The sequence below is a fragment of the Lactuca serriola genome, chromosome 7 (assembly GCF_051521515.1).
Source record: "Lactuca serriola cultivar US96UC23 chromosome 7, Lser_US96UC23_V15, whole genome shotgun sequence".
Lineage (NCBI taxonomy): Eukaryota > Viridiplantae > Streptophyta > Magnoliopsida > Asterales > Asteraceae > Lactuca > Lactuca serriola.
Genome location: NC_136414.1, coordinates 68235728 through 68248281, shown reverse-complemented (window position 1 = coordinate 68248281; position 12554 = coordinate 68235728). Strand labels below are relative to the sequence as shown.

At 37.8% G+C, this 12554-nt stretch overlaps 1 pseudogene; it reads right to left on the bottom strand.

Annotated features, from left to right (window-relative positions):
• LOC145064068 (putative protein phosphatase 2C 27) overlaps window positions 1-6971 on the bottom strand; it is a 28737-nt pseudogene extending 21766 nt beyond the window's left edge.
• Between the last annotated feature and the right edge of the window lie 5583 nt (window positions 6972-12554).

Genomic DNA, 12554 nt, shown 5'->3' with positions numbered 1-12554 from the left:
TGCCGCCATATCCTTAACCGAGTCCCTACCAAGAAGGTTGCCAAAACACCTCACGAGATGTGGACAGGGAAAGCTCCCTCGTTGGCACATATCAAGGTTTGGGGTTGCGAGGCTTTCGTAAGACGAGATACTCACGACAAGCTTGAACCTCGAAGTGAGCGATGTATTTTCATCGGCTACCCGCAGACATCCTTTGGATATCTCTTCTATAGACCGAAGGACAATGTTGTCTTCGTTGCGAGGAGAGGAGTTTTCCGAGAGCGAGAACTCATAAGCCAAGGAGACAGTGGGAGGCAAATCGAACTTGAAGAGATTCAAGAATCGATAGATGAAGGAACCTCTACCGCTGGCACTCAACCCGAGGAGGAAACTCCGGTTGAACCAATTGACGAATCCTTACCTCTTAGACGTTCCGATAGAGTTAGAGTTCATCCCCAGTTTTATGGCCTTCATATTACTACCGAAGGGGAAATGGAAAGAGGCAATGGATAGCGAGATCCAATCCATGTATGATAACCAAGTTTGGAATTTGGTTGATTATGTGTCCGGACGTAAGACCGTTGGGTGCAAATGGATCTTCAAGAAAAAGACCGACGTGGATGGAAACGTGCACACATACAAAGCGCGATTGGTTGCGAAGGGCTTTACTCAAACTCCTAGAGTTGACTATGATGAGACCTTCTCACCAGTTGCGAAGATTAAATCTATTAGAGTGATGCTAGCTATTGCCGCATTTCATGATTATGAGATTTGGCAAATGGATGTCAAGACCGCTTTCCTTAACGGGAAGTTGGCTGAGGATGTTTACATGGCTCAGCCCGAGGGGTTTGTGGATCCGAAGCATCCGAATAGAGTGTATAAGCTTGAGAAGTCCATTTATGGACTTAATCAAGCATCTCGCAGATGGAATCTTTGCTTCGATGAGAAAGTCAAAGAGTTTGGATTTGTACGAAGCGAATACGAGTCTTGTGTATATGTCAAAGCCAGTAGGAGTATAGTAAGCTTCCTCGTTCTATATGTCGATGACATATTACTCATAGGAAACGACATCCCGAATCTGCAGGAAGTTAAGTCCTGGCTCGGGAAGTGCTTCGCTATGAAGGACCTCGGAAAGGCTTCTTACATTTTGGGAATAAGGATAGTGAGAGAAAGAAGTAAGAGACTAATTGGACTTAGTCAGAACACTTACTTGGAGAAGGTACTGAAACGTTTTAGTATGGAAAACTCAAAGAAGGGAGAATTACCAATACAAAGTAATGCCAAGATGAGTAAGACTCAAAGTCCGAGTACCGAAGCTGAGATAGCAGAAATGAGCCGAGTACCATATGCTTCCGCAGTTGGCTCAATCATGTACGCTATGACTTGTACTCGCCCTGATGTAGCCTTCGCTTTAAGCATGGTTAGCAGATATCAAGGGAATCCTGGCAAAGCACATTGGATTGTGGTGAAGAATATCCTTAAGTACCTTCGGAGGACGAAGGAATGGTTCTTAGTCCTCGGAGGGAGTGATGACTTGAAGGTGCGAGGGTATAGTGACGCCAGTTTTCAGACCGACAGGGACAATTACCGTTCGCAGTCGGGCTGGGTCTTTACCCTAAATGGAGGAGCAGTGACATGGAAGAGTTCCAAGCAGGAGACTGTAGCTGATTCAACGTGCGAATCAGAGTACATTGCAGCGAGCGAAGCGTCGAAGGAGGCAATATGGCTAAAGAACTTCATCGGTGATCTTGGAGTCGTACCTGCCATAAAGGAGCCCATGGAGATTTTCTGTGATAACGAAGGAGCGGTTGCCTTAACCAAGGAACCGAGGGATCATGGTAGATCAAGACATATTGACAGAAAATATCACTTCATTAGACATCGTGTAGAAGAAGGACAACTCGTAGTGAAGAGGATATCATCAGAAGATAACCCAGCAGATCCGCTTACGAAGGGACTGAGTAGGGTTAAGCACTTATAGCATGCTAGGAGTATTGGGCTGAAGGATGATATTAGCATAGATTAGATAGTATTAGAAACGTGTAATAGATAAATGTAATTAACATTTGATGATTAAATAAATGAGTTTTATTTATGAGTAATGTTACTGTCTTATGTTAATTGTTTAACTATTGTTTCACTTTGCATGTTTTGACTTCCAGAATAATTGAAATTATTAGGAATAATAGAATTGTTCAAATTGTCCACAATCGTTCATATGTTGGAAGTAGATATGAATGAAGATTGTCAGGAATTGGTGTGTAGATTGTCTAAATGGTGTTAGACATAGCAAAGGGTTGCTGCAACGTTCATGAGTGCTTATGAACTAGTTTTGAGCATTGGAACAAACCCGCGCTTGCTAGAATCACCTTATGGAATAAGATATAAAAGGGTGATCGCAAGACAATAATATCATATAGTCTTAAAACCTAGATATATGGTTTGTTATTTGTTAATTGGTTGTACATTGATAATGCGAAAACGCATCAGTAACTCGGTGTTATAAAACGCATTGTTGTGTATAGTTGGTTAATGAATAAGTAAATGCATATAAGTCGAAGTTTATCTGTAACTTTTATCTAAGAAGGTAAAAGCGATATCTCGGCCGCTCGATGATTTGATTTGACTTATGTGTCGGGCCCGGTCAGAACTGAATTGATGTGTTCGATTAAGTTCTATGTCAAATAAATCAGAGATCGAGAAACCTAAATGCTTGACTAACCATTCCATAGGATTGTCAGCATGATATCTAACAGAGGACTGTACGATCCCTTATCTAAAGGACAAGATTGATTAGATCATAGTTTGACAGCGTCTTTGAGAGCTACGATTGCAAACCGAATTGTACTTGTATAGTTACTAGATTTATCCAAGTGGGAGACTGTTGGAATAGTGTCTAAGGCTGTAACTATATTAGGCAAGTATTTGATCCGGTTGTGCATGGTCCTTTTGGGTTGCCTTCACCATAGCAACTTGATAGGATGATTTAATAAGAGAGAGTAAATATTATTAATATATTATGGGAATAATATAATGAATAATATATTGTTATTTGATTAATATAAGTCATAAAATTAATTAGAATTAATTTGGTGACTTAAAGAAGTTAATTAAATAAAGGGGTATAAACTGTCAATTGTTTGATAGTTAAACTTTAGACTGTAAATCCATTTGGATATTCTATGGACGAATTCTATAAGATATAGGATAGCTAAAATCGTCCAAAGGCTTATCTTAGGAATGGATTTGGATAGCCTTAAGAGAAGATTATCTGATAGGGACTTATCTGTAATCCTTAAGGAGTCTACAAGTATAAATAGACCCTATGGCTGATGGAATTCGACACTGAACCTAAAGTAAGGAACCTCTGGTCGAAATTCCTCCCCTCTCCTCTCTCCCAAATCATCCTCCTTGCTATTGGTGTTTGTAAGCCATTAGAGGAGTGACATTTGCGACTCTAGAAGCTCCAAGATAACAAGGTCAACAAGGAATTCAAAGGTATGATTCTAGATCTGTTTCAATGTTGTTACTTAGCCTAAATAGTTATTAGAAGTCTTGGATTCAAAGCATGTTTAATTAGAAAGCCTAGATCCGAGCATTAGGGTTTTGCATGTGCACATAGGAAAGTTCTTATGGCTAAAACCCATCAACTTTAAAGTGTACAAAACTCCATTTTTAAAGTACAATCATAACTCAGTAGATAAATGAGTCTTTTCTTCAATTCAGTAACAGCCCAAGTAATCATACTAGTAAACTATAATAGGTATAGTTTAGGAGTTCAAACATACTATAATGAGAAACAGGGAGGAACATACTTACACTATACAAAGAGAACATACAATACTAATACAAGAATACTATAGCATTAATGTGAGTCACTACTTCACGACTTAGCAATATACTTGTTAGGTTGCATTTTATAACCAGGGTCTCCTGGAGGGAGAGCATGAGTTTGTGTATAGATCTATACGGGATTGACACCTCGCACCAGCTATAGTTAGGCAGTCATGCCTGGGGTGACAAATATCACATCAGTTTTGGCGCCATTAGGTTGTCATGTTATCACGTGTCATATCAGTATGGTTACAACCACTTCACATCTTAACCTTAATTAACAAACAGGTTTTAAGGTAGTCAGTACTTCAGTAGTCACTTTAAAATACTACTGTATACTTTCATTATTACAAAAGACAAGCAGTACAGTCGAGTCTTAGTACATTCACTTAGAAAGGGGGCCTATAATGCTAACTTTATGATTCCTTAGTTTATACATCAGGGATATATAAATCTGGTCCAACAGATAGTAGGGTGTGTGCTTTCCGCTTCATTTCCTGTTCCTTGTTTGGTTGTAGGCTTAGCGCAGATACACCCAGTCTACTATCTATTCGATCTTATATATATATATATATATATATATATATATATATATATATATATATATATATTCCGTATACACTAAGTAATCATAAGGGGTATCAGGTATAGGTCAGGTCATAACATACAAATTCAATACATCATTTTCTAGTACAAAAACAGACTTTTCAGATAGAACATGTAGTAAACTAAACTAGAAACTTATCAGTAAAAGGGTTTAATCCATTTTGTTAAACCAGTATAACTTAAAGGACCTTTAGTAGTTAATACCATAATACCTTTGTTTATACATCAGAGTTATATATAATTAATATCCGATAGACAGTTGGATGTGTGCTTTCCGCCTTACTTTTTGTTCCTTGTTTGGTTGTGGGCTTAGGGCAGATTCACACAATTAACTACCTGTTCGATATTAGATTATATATAACTGGTATAAACTAAGTGATTATAGAAGGAACTATTATGGTTACCATTTTTACTAAAAGAAATAAGGGTTTTCTTAAAGAATGTTTTCATCAAATATAAAGGAGCTATTACAGATAACTCCGTGAGTACCAGATGAATGCGCCAGGGTTATATACAACGAAGATCTAACAAACAATGGGATGTGTGACTTCCGCCTCATTTCCTGTTCCTTGTTTGGTTGTGGACTTACGGCAGATTTACACAACCGATTGTTTGTTTACTCTGGGATTTAAATAACTTGTATCCATTTAGTATTCATAAAGGATTATAGAGCCATTTTTACTTACCTTTCATCATACGAGAAGATATAGGATCTTCTGGAGGAACAGACAAACTTTTCTAAAAGAACTTTCATCTTACTTTACATCACTAAAATACTTATGAACTCACCAGCTTAAATGCTGATCCTCTCTTTCAAAATAACTTGTAATCTTAGGAAACTAGTAGACAGGCATGCACGCTAGGATTCAAAAGATGAAGTATAGTAGCTTCATGTCTTATTTTGTTATTTACTTTTGGATTCGTTCGTGAATGACTACTTGCAAACACTTTAATATTAATACAATGGTTGTTTGTTACTATGATTGCTATGATACATGTTTTGTGATACTAAACATGACATCCTCCGCCCCGAACGTTTCCGCCGTTCCGGTTTGGGGGTGTGACAGATTGGTATCAGAGCATTGTTTACAGTGAACTAAATATATCAACCTATAAAAGATATACAACTATAAATACAATGGGGCCTAAGTGCTCTGAATAATACTATATTTTAAGAATATAACAATACTTTATAAAAGTATACATACTTGCTTATACATATATACATACAAGAACAAGTATCACAAGGAGAACAGAACATAAGTATTTAAAGGTTGAACATTGCGGTCAAACCTAGGCAGTTATGTAATCATATCTGGGACCAATATAGCCTGATCAACTATATTCCTTTGAGATGTGACCGACATGTGCTTGGGAGTGATGTGGTGTTGCAACAGTCTTAAAACTTACCTAACTCTATTCAAGGGATTTCTAGATCAGTACATAAAGTTAGAATACTATGAGAGTATTTTATGATACAACAAGACAACACCAAGTTTAAAACATACCAAGTTCATTACATTAAAATACTATAGGAGTATTTTAGACACTATAATTAACTTATGTGAGAATTTAAAGGACCCTTCTGGTAGGTCTATGATTCCGGAGTGTATGCTTCCAAGGTTTTATATAATTGAGGTTTTATAGACTTAGAATTTGTGATCTATGCTTAACTACATGTTCCTTGTTTGGTTGTGGTTTTGGAGTAGGATCACTTATTAGAAGATCTATTTAATCTTGAATTATATACAAATTGTATACATTGCGTAATTATAGGACGACCCAGTAAGGATCACCCCATAATGTTACCCTTAATCTCATAGATTCTTTAGAAACTTTCGTTCTCATACGACAAACCCTGATAGATGTAACCACTCCATCATGGCAGACAACAGAGGAGTCAAGGAGAGACAAAGAGAGTTTTCCAAGAAGTGATCAGCCGGAGAAACTAAAACGTCTTAATACGTCACACTAATAAATAATTACCTTACTTGACTTAGTGAGCTTGTAATTTCACTACTCACACTATGTGTTAGGATTATTTCGTTGCATGCAGTCAGCATCAGTTGTTCAATTCACAGAGATTCATTCGAGGATAGCCACTTCTGATTCATAAAGTTTATTTGGTAAGACTCCTTTTATGAATTGTTTCCAGAACCCTATGTAAGTCAGAACCAGATACACTTAGAACTAGGATAACTTTGTCATTCTGCTTTTGATTTGTATCCACAGCTATAGACTTATTTCCATCTTATCTGTGTATTCTTTTTAGCAAGATGCCTCCACGTCGACCAGCGAGATGCACTACTCCCATAACTCTAGTTCAAACTCCACTACCTTCTCCACCAATTTAATCCTGTTGCTCTCCAAGCAGCAATAGCAGCCGCAATATTAGCTGCTTTAACCCACCTCAACGAAAGTGGTACCAATGGATCTAGTAGCGGTACCCACTTGACAAACCCCAGAGTTACCCACGGACACCCACGGGAGTGTTCGTATAAGGATTTCATGAACTGCAAACCCAAATCCTTTAATGAAAATGGAGGAGTCATTGCTCTGAGGCGATGGTTTGAGAAAACAGATTCGGTCTTTGAAAACTGTTCATGCCCAGAAGGGAGAAAAGTGAAGTTTGCTGCCTGCACCTTCTCCGACAGAACCCTAACATGGTGGAATAGCCATGTTTTGTCACCGACCCTACCGATGGCTAACTCGATAGGTTGGGAGAACCTGAAAGAGATGATGTTGGAAGAATACTGCCCAAGGGGCGAAGTTCAAAAGCTAGAACAAGAACTAGGGGAGCATACCATGGTCGGCTCAGACATAGTGACCTATACTAACAGGTTCAACGACCTGGCAGCACTATGCCCTGAGATGGTTACCCTGGAAAGTAAGAAGATAGAAAGGTACATTTGGGGTTTATCTACCCCGATTCAAGGAGATGTGCTGTCTTCTAAACCAACTACATTCTATAGCGCCAAACACGTGGCCTAGCGGCTCGTTGACCATGGAGTCCGTCATGGGTTAGTGGTCTCTGTTCCCGAGCCATCAAAGGACGGAGACTATAAACAAAAGTTGGGGAAGAAGAGGAAAGAGAGAACAACCTAGGAAACCCCACAGGAGAAACAAGTGACTACTATGTACGCCGCCACAACGCCTGCTACCCCATCACCTGCCAATCGATATGTTGGAACTCTCCCGAAGTACGGAAAGTGTAAGTACCACCACACCGGAGTATGTCGGGAAATGCATTGCTTGAATTGCCGTAGGAAAGGGCACACTGCTCGGTTCTGCAGAGCACTGACACAACCAATCTCCCAAGTCCCTGGAGTAGAAATAAACCATGTCTGTTATGGCTGTGATGAGACGGGGCACTACCAGAGGAACTGCCCGATAACGAAGAACTCAGGCGCGGATGGACGGATTCTGATGATTACCGCAAGATAAACTACCCCGAAGTCCCTAGCGACCAGCGGTACGTCTTCTAATTAAAAATATCATTAAAAATATTTAATTTATATATATTATAGTAAATTTTAAAATCTTGGGGAAAACGATTAAATCGGGTCTTAATATATTCAATTAGAAAGGAGGCCTATAATGCGAACTTTATGATTCCTTAGTTTATACATCAGGGATATATATAAATCGGGTCTGACAGATAGTAGGGTGTATGCTTTCCGCTTCATTTCCTGTTCCTTGTTTGGTTGTGGGCTTAGCGCATATACACCCAGTTTACTATCTATTCGATCTTAGCTATATATATATATATATATATATATATATATATATATATATATATATATATATATATATATATATTCCGTATACACTAAGTAATCATAATGGGTACCAGGTATAGGTCAGGTCATAACATACAAATTCAGTACATCATTTTCTAGTACAAAAACAGACTTTTCAGATAGAACATGTAGTAAACTAAACTAGAAACTTATCAGTAAAAGGGTTTAATCCATTTTATTAAACCATTATAACTTAAAGGACCTTTAGTGGTTAATTCCATAATACTTTCGTTTATACATCAGAGTTATATATAATTAATATCCGATAGGCAGTTGGATGTGTGCTTTCCGCCTTACTTCATGTTCCTTGTTTGGTTGTGGGCTTAGGGCAGATTCACATAATTAACTATCCGTTCGATATTAGATTATATATAACTGGTATAAACTAAGTGATTATAGAAGGAACTATTATGGTTACCATTTTTACTAAAAGAAATAAGGGTTTTCTTAAAGAATGTTTTCATCAAATATAAAGGAACTATTACAGTTAACTCCGTGAGTACCAGATGAATGCGCCAGGGTTATATACAACGAAGATCTAATAAACAATGGGATGTGTGACTTCCACCTCATATCTTTTTCCTTGTTTGGTTGTGGGCTTAGGGCATATTTACACAACCGATTGTTTGTTTACTCAGGGATTTATATAACTTGTATCCATTTAGTACTCATAGAAAGGATTGTAGAGCCATTTTTACTTAACTTTCATCATACCAGAAGATATAGGATCTTCTGGAGGAACATGCAAACTTTTCTAAAAGAACTTTCAACTTACTTTACATCACTAAAATACTTATGAACTCACCAGTTTAAATGTTGATCCTCTTTTTCAAAATAACTTGTATTCTCAGGAAACTAGTAGACAGGGACGCGCGTTGGGATTCAGAAGATGAAGTATAGTAGCTTCATGTCTTATTTTGTTATTTACTTTTGGATTTGTTTGTGAATCGCTACTTGTAAACACTTTAATATTAATACAATGGTTGTTTGTTGCTATGATTGCTATGATACATGTGTTGTGATACTAAACATGATGTCCTCCACCTTTGAACGTTTCCACCGTTCCGGTTTGGGGGTGTGACAACAGTTGTAACACCCGTTTTCCAGAATGGATCAGTTTAAAGCATTATGAGTCAACAACTTGGTTTTTGGGATAAGTTGGGTGTCACGACGCGACCATAGAAAGGTCACAACGTGACAAGCAAAAGTGAAGAATGCGTATCCGGACCATGCTCACGACGTGACACATAGGGTGTCACGACGTGAGGAAGGTTGCAGGACAATCTCATAATCATTTAGGGTTTCCTTCATATTTAAACCTCATTAGCTTGATTTAGGGTTCCCCATCAGCCTCCATTATCCTCAAATATCAAAAGAACCTAACCCTAATCCCTTTGGGTTGTTCTTGGACTTTTGGTGTATTTTTGGTAGCTTGAAGAAGGAGAAGAAAGTGTTATAGTAGTAGATCTAGCAAGGAAACTTCATCATCTCCATCTTTTCCTCATTCTGGACGTTGGTAAGTATCCAAGATCCAAAATTTATTGCTTAATGTTGCTAGATCCAAGTTTTTTTCCCATGTTCTTCAGGTTTGAGCAAGCTTGAAAGGAAAAAATTCATAAATTTAGCAACTTTATGAATTCTAAGGGTCCCTTGAGTATCATAAGGTTTAGATCTAGAAGTTGGTTGTGTATTGGGTCCATGCATGTGGGTTTTGGTGTTATCTCTTCAGTTTTAACCTAGAATGGATATAGGACATTAGGGATGAGCGTGGAACGGAATCGGTATCAACCTGTACCATTTCCGATTTCCCGAATACCAAATTTGATCAAAAGTTAATCCCGACCGAACCGAATTAACATCACCAGTACCGGTAGCGGGAATGGACCGGTACTCGGTACTGGTACCTGTACCTACGATACTGATTCCCGAATTTCATGTGTTTGGAGTACCAAGTACCGTCCCATATTTTTAAATTCGGTACGGTTCGGTACCGGTTCCGATACTGTATCGGTACGGGATCGGGATTTGGGACAAACTGCTCATCCCTATAGGACATGAATGAGGCATGTATGTCTATAAAGTAATCATTTTTATGGACGTTTTGAGTCCCTTTTAGCTTTTGGAAAAGTTAGGGTAGAGGCTTAGTGGATTGACTTAAATTTGTAGGATGTTGCTTCAGACTACAGTCACAACGTGACACTGAGGGTGTCAAGATGTGACCATGGATGGAATCCGCGATTGTTGTGTCTTTTGTGCTTATGACGTGATAGAGAAATGTTCATTTCATAAGATTTTCTCAACGCGTTGTTCATGACCGAGTTGGATGAGTTGGAGAGTGTTGAGTTAGAATCTGAGCGAGTTCTCACGACGTGACCAAGGGCTGGTCACGGCGTGAGGCTTATTGGTTGACAATGTTGGCTGTTAACTTTGACTTTGACCATTGACTTTTGGCATGGTTTTACTTTTGGTCAAGTTTCTATCTTTAGAAGATAGACTTAGGGTTTACCTTGTGTGGGTTATTAGGTGGTGTTTAACACCCATTTGTTGGTTGAAGGAGATCTGATAGTTGTGGATGATGTAGCATTGAGATGAGTTTTTAGTCGACTTTATGAGTTAGGTAATACTTTTCACTATACCATGTAGGAAGACCAGGTGGTGACCCCTATAATTATATGAAAGACATGGATATGGATCCCAAAAATTTGTATGCAAGACTAGGGCTTATACCATGGCAATTATATGTAGGATGCTAGATGTCTTTGTGATACTTGCATTATAGACTAAGAGGTGGCTCTTGGCACTTGTTTGTACGACCTGGGTTTTGGTCACCCGACATGGCAATGAATGACCATAATGTGTCTCATGGCATGATAATGATTATAAGACTATGATATGAAAATAGCATTCCCTATTCGATTTATGGTATATAGTATTTTGGGGAACTCACTAAGGTTGTGATTTCAATTTTGCGGTTTAAACATTTTCGGGTACTTCTAGTTCCAAAGGGAAGGGCCCAACTTGACTGCACTGCATCCCCTGATGGCTTTTTCCACATCAATTAATTTAATATACTCTGACGTTTGAAAATACAATTAATATTGATTGTATTTAAAACCAATTTTTGTATGACACTATGTTCTAAAATAAAAAAAAAATATTGGCATTTTTGGGATGTTACAAATGTTGCTTTACTACTAGATTAAAGTATGTACTCATTCCTTATTTCAATCATCTATTGTTCAAATTTTTTGTTTTACAAATGTCCGATGTTTATACCTAACTATATAATTTTTTAATCAAACTGTTTAATACACAAGTCTTTAATCTAGTTTACGAATAAATAAATAAAAATGATAGATTGGTAAAGTTTCATGTCAATGGAATTAACCTAAAGAAACATTATAGAGCCGGAGAATTATCATGTGACCTAAAAACTATTCTTTTCTTATATATATATATATATATATATATATATATATATATATATATATATATATATATATATATATATATATATATATATATCATTATTATATACAAAAAGCTTTTTGCTTGAGGTGACTTCGTGCTTTACACGCATAGGTAATTTTCTGCGCGTCTGGATTACTCCTTTTTCTACTTGTGCGCGTAGGATTGGAGATTTCAGAAAGAAAAAAGGCAAGATTCTTTCGGGTAAGTCATCTGTGTTTCTTTTTAAGGAAGACACATAGCACGTTTGATGAATTTAGAGAAGAGCAGATGGTGTCAATATGCCTTGGTTCTGGATACTCTTCCTTCTTTTTCTTTTCTACATTTTTTCTCCACCGCTTTCAATGTTTTCCCAACTCCTAATACACCACCGCACCGTACCAAAGACATTAAATCATCGTCTAGGTATTATCATTTGGAAGTCCAATTTTTGGGTTTTTCTCTGCGTTTCACCACTCCGGTTGAAGACAAAGAGAAGAGTGACTCTATTCAGTCGGGTCTGGTTTCTATCGCAACTGTCACCACCACTCCATCCCCTTTTCTTTTCTTCTTTCTTGTTTCACCAAATCCCCAACTAGAGAGACGGTGTTCAAGATCTTCCAACCTTGATTGGAGGTGCGACTGTAAGCACAACCAACGCCTTCTCTCTCTATCTCTCTCTCTCTCACACACACACCCTCATGAAATCACACCTTCACCACCATTTGCTTCCGTCTTGAAGGCTTCATTCTTCTATTATGACTGGACAGGGGTTGTCATTCTTCCAATTTTAGGGTTATCTTACCTTCCGGATATGCCTTTATATATTTAAATCCCATTGGACACCCACTGAGTAAGTTTCTCAAAATCATGTATCTTAAATTCTTA